Raw genomic sequence first — 5,766 nt, 5'->3', positions numbered from 1 at the left:
AGAAATCTTCCAGTCGTCACAAAAAAGTATTTTATCATAAACTCACTTTTTACGATTCCCGATGTCATGCCGGTTTTGTCGCGAAACTTCGACAGGTCATAACTTCTTCGTTATAACTCGGATTTCAGCATTCTTTATATGTACGGAAACCTTGTGACATATAATACAACTTAGTTAATATTATTTATTCTAAATAATCCTCTATAAAAAAGTCATTTTTGACGCTTATCGTCTCTAAATTGACTAGCCCGAATTTGCGGGCGTTAAAATAGTAATCCAAGAAGCTTGAGATTACCTAGACTTTTCTTAGTTGTTAAAATAGTTAGAAAAGCTCATAACAATTTCCTTAGTCAATGTCACAATTTCCATTAAGCATGTAGTTAGTGAAAGTCAACTAGCATTAAGAACCAAAAAGTCACCAAATCTAAGCGGAGTCAAATGCTTTCACTTCCATGTTGGAGAAAATGTTTTTATGAATGTGTGAAGTAAAACCAACACAAGAACCACTTGTTGCTTGCTAATTTGAGGATCCTTTACTTAATCAAGAAATTAGCCAACTAATCACTACACTTACATTTAAACTCATGAATAAAAACATACTCATAAAGATTCAAGAACAAGTTCATGGAGTCTTCAACATTCAAATGATTTCACCAAAGTCAACCAAGTTTAGTCTAGCCTAACATGGCTAAACACAAGAAAATAAAGTAAAGGTATATTGTACCAAACATTTAGCAAGAATCAAGAGTAAAAAGATGATGTTCTTGAGGAGTTATTGGCCTTCCTTTTGCTCCAAAATCTCTAGAGAGGTGATGAATTTTTTTGTTGTGCAAAAGTGTGAAAAAGATGCACATCAACCTTCCTCAAATAGCCTTCCAAATGAAATTCCGAAAATACCCCTGCACTATCGTGCGTTGCCGCGCAGCCTTGCGCTGGTGGTATCTGATTGTGGGCCTCTTTTTTTTTTAGGCCTCCACAGCTTAGTCCACTGGCCCAGTTCGAGTCCGATCAACTTCTAGCCCATTTTTCTTCAAGTTCTCTTCATTTTAAGCCCAATTTTAGCTTCTCCAAATGATCCATAGCTCACGTAATTGCCCGATCAATAATCTATGCACGCTCGAATATTCCTCCGTTTCTTGCAAATTTAAAGTTCCTTTCCTCCAAGTCTTCTAATAATCAACAAGCCCACTCCATGCATTATATCCACTAGCTATCAAGCCCAAAATCCTTGTTGTCCTCCAAGTCCAATTGCTTCCCAAAGATCCCAATCCGCTAGTCTCCTTAAAATTTGCAATTATGTTCACGAAACTAGAAAGTATCCGAAATAGTCATAAAATAACAAAAAGGAAAATATGCATGGAAATTAACTAAATTATGAATGAAATATACTAAAATAAACTATAAAAAAGAAGTAAATAAAATGAAGCTATCAACTTGGATCAGGAAAAGACACAAGGTTATCAAGGCGCTAATAGTTAAATTTGTTTTGTTCATTTCCGTCGTTACCATCGTTTCGATAATAACTAAGAAGATGAATGTTATTCCGACCCTAGTGGTCATAGCAAATCGAGTATGACTTGAGAATAAGTCTGCAAAGTAATTTAATTAGTTTAGAGAACCATGATCGATGTAGTGTCCGACTTTAGTTAAAATATTGAAGGAAAAGATAATTATAGCACTATCACGGCCGTCGTTAAGGCTAAGCAGCCAGTAGCTAGAAACGCTACCTACAACAATATGGTTGTACCACATTAGAACATGAAGGAAGTTTTCTTCCATGCTAGAGTCTGACTCAAAGGGATCTGAGTCTAGCCATTGTATCATGTGATGTAAGGTCATTAGATCATGACCATTCGATCTGTTACGGTAGTTGAAGTAAAGACCTTACTATAGATCGAGTCCGTTTGATAAGGATCGGGAGTCTCCGATGAAGATAGAATAGTAATTGAAGGTTATGACCGAAGGTCCAACAAAAAGTAAGGATGAGTGCAAGTTTGAGCACTGCCAGCAGTCAAGAAGTCCAAAAGTTAGAAGCTCATTTGAAAAGACATAAGAGTTACGGTTACTACCTATGATAGAAAGGTGATGTATGGGATCATTATACAAGCCTTGTTTTATTGATGATTCTGTGATGTAGTCATCCTAAGGGGAGATAATTGTAAAGCCCGCAGATCCGGGCTAGACAATTAAAGCAATAAAATGATATTTTTATAGAAGATTATTTAGGATAAATAGTATTAACCAAATTTATAGTATATGTGACAAGGATTTCGTACATATAAAGAACTCTGCAATCCGACTTCGTATGAAGAAGTTATGCTTCTTCGGAGTTTCACTATTACACCGACACGGCTATGCATATCGTAAAAAGTAAATTTTTTATAGATTTCTTATTATCCTAAATGGTCTAAACAAAAGTCGTAGTAATCGTAAAACCGAACTCGTGCATATAAAGAACGCCTAAATATGACTTTGGGAAAGGAGGTTATGATTTTTCGAAGTTTCAGCATAGCAGTATGCGACTCAGAAACCGAAATTGAATTTGGTCAATTGTTAGGAAAAACAATCTAAACGAGATTTGAAGGTCTTGTCAATACCTATACGTTGATATAAAGACAGTAGAGAACGGATATCGTACGAGAAAGTTATGATTTTTACATAGACTTTAACAGTCTAAGCCTATTAAAAATATCGCTTTAAATATAAAGTGAGAATTAGTCGACGGAGTCTAAATGAAAGTTTTAGTACTCGTCGATAGCTACGCATGGATATAAAAGAATGTTGAAAATGAAGCTTGTATGAAGAAGATATGAATTTTCAAAGAAAATTAGATTTTCGCGCGCAGACAAAGGGAGCGGCATGCACAGACATGTAAATGCGACCCACCGGATTTTTTCCACGTGTCGCCACGCAAAGCAGGCCATGTTGTCTTCTTCCCAAAAAGGGCACGGCACACCCAGAAAAAAGGCACAGCGCGCCTCCCCTTCCATCCTATATATTTGTGCGTTTTCAGCTTATTTCTCCACCTATTTCCATCCAATCTCTCTGGAATTCTTTCCAACCCGTTAGCCCTTTACTCCCTAGTTTCCCGACTACTTTAGTGAGCCCCTACGGCATTAAAGATCCGGAGAATTTGAAGCTTTCGGGTCAGAGTTCTGTCCGCGCAATTTCCCAATTTTTCGTTAAAATCTTTGTAAGTTAAGCTTCGCTCATCTTAATTCAAGTGTAACTTATATTTATAGTCGTAGTCGTTATTATGAACCTATAAATAAGATTTATGAGTGATTCCAATTCATTATACTGATTGATTTACTTATGTGAATGATGTCTAGGCTGGATTTAGTGAGGTGTTTAAAGTGAGATTTTCAAACAGTAAACTCTTTATACCAAAAGGACCCTACCTCTGATATGATCCTACCTAGTTGTTCCTTACTTGATAGATCTTCATGTAGATATTTAGTGAAGAATCTGGACTATCATTAGTCGCCAGGAACATTAGACTAAGACTCGGTATAAATCATATTTAGGTCACGTCAAAAGGAAAAGCTAAGGTGTTAAGCGAAGCTCTACCGAAATCACAATTCCTCCACTCCTAACAAGTGAGTGCATAGTTCCTTTCATCTTGCACATAGATATGAAGTATTTGTTGGATTAGGTGTCTAAGCCCATAAATATAATTGGTATATACTTGAATTGATAGTAGCACAGTCCTTTTGGGTTTGCCTTCATACTAGCAACTAGACAGGATGACCTATTGGGAAAGAGGAAGAATTTATTATTTGATTAAAAAATTGAAATGAATGATTTATTAATGTATTATGGAAATAATATATTAATTGGAAATCATATTATTTAGTTAATAGTTAATCATAAATTAATTAGAATTAATTTTGGGATTAATTGAATTAATTAAAAGTGCAGGGGCTGTTTGGCAATTTATTGATAGTTGAGGAAAGAAGCTCTAGAACCTCCCAAAAGTGGCTTGGACGAAATCTTCTAGGAAGGCCCTAGAATTTTCATCCAAGGGCTATTGGATGGAAGGTTTAAGGTTTGCTTGGTCCTTAAGCAAAGCAGTTAGGCTTTCCAACTTCTAAGCCTAACTTTGGCTCTAAGTCGCCTCACTATATAAGGAGCCTAACCCTTGGTATTTTCGGCCACATGAAACCCTAGAGAGTAATAGCCGAAAATTGAAGCTTCCTCCCCCCCCCCTCTCATATCTCATCTTCTTGCTAATTGTGTTTGTGATTCAATAGAGGTATTATACGTGTGATACTTGCTCTCAAGCTTCAACATCTTCAGGGTTTTGGATTGTTATTACTACATAACAATCAAAGGTATGTATCATAACCCTTATTATATGATTTTTGATTATTTATCATAGATCTAGGGTTTATCAATTGTTGTTCATATTGTATATTCAATTAGAGAACACATAGATCTTATTAGGGTTGCATGAACACATAGGATTGTATGTTTTTCTTTAAACCCATCAGTGCTATCAGATATTAGGTTTAGTTTTCTATTGAATTGATATTAATATGAACTTGAACATGTAAAAGATAAATAGAATTGTCATTCTGTTCATTCAACACGTCGTGGAGTTCTTCCAACACGGCGTGTTGGCCTGCGAAATCGACCCAACACGGCGTGGTGATTGATCACCACGGCGTGTTGAGCTGTCAGATCCTAAAAATTCAATTTTTCCAAATATCTCATGGATTGATTAGGATAATTATCATAATATTGTTTTAATTGGAATAAACTGAATATTTTAAAGAATGTAATTGGATATCCTTTTCTAGAATTCATGATTGGTTTTATTTTAAATTTAATTAATTGAATACTAATTTTGAAATTTTAAAATATGACCTTAGTATTTTTGAAATGTTTAAAAATACACCCTTATATTATATGTAACATTAAAAGGTTTATATATATATATATATATATATATATATATATATGGGAAATCTCCAGAAAAGTCCTAAAATTTTACCTTAATTTACGAAAAAGCCTCAAACTAAAATTTGTTTACGAAAAAGCATGCATTACCGGTAAAAAAATGGCGATTTGACCATATTTTCCCGGTTTACCGGTTTCTTTACTTGAATGTTTCATTAAAGTCTCATTATTTTATACTAATTTACGAATAAGTCTCAAACTAAAATTTAGTGATGATTTGGCCCTTTTCTCCATGTAACATACATTTTACCGGTTACATTGCTGACCTGGACGCCAAATCATTAAATGAGCTGACGAGATGGATATGTTAGGTTATATAATGCTATGTTTACCATAAAACTTGATATCTTGATATATTGTATATTTTTTTGGAATATAAAATGCATCCGGCGAAGACTGCAATAATTACATAAACTAGCAACAACTTCGTCTTTTTTTACGTTTATAAGAAATTTTAAATTGTCTTTATAATCTTATGTAACCCAATATATCCATCACATAAGACATCAGCTCATTTCCTGCCATTTTTTCCTGGAAACACACATTTTATTGGTTTCATTGCTGACCTAGATACATAGTCATAAATGAGCCGACGAGATTGATATCAAATTTTACAGTAAATATAGTATTATATAACCCATTGTATCCATCTTATCAACTAATTTAATGACTACGTGTCTAAATCGGCAATGAAACCGATAAAATGTATGTTTGTTGGAGAAAATGGTTAAATCATCACTAAATTTTAGTTTGGGACTTATTTGTAGGTTAGGGTAAAATAATTGGACTTTAATGAAACAGGTA

This window comes from Lactuca virosa, chromosome 7, assembly GCF_052849685.1.
Source record: "Lactuca virosa cultivar CGN04683 chromosome 7, Lactuca_virosa_CGN04683_v6, whole genome shotgun sequence".
In the NCBI taxonomy this organism is placed as follows: Eukaryota; Viridiplantae; Streptophyta; class Magnoliopsida; order Asterales; family Asteraceae; genus Lactuca; species Lactuca virosa.
Note: the sequence above shows the minus strand (reverse complement) of the source record.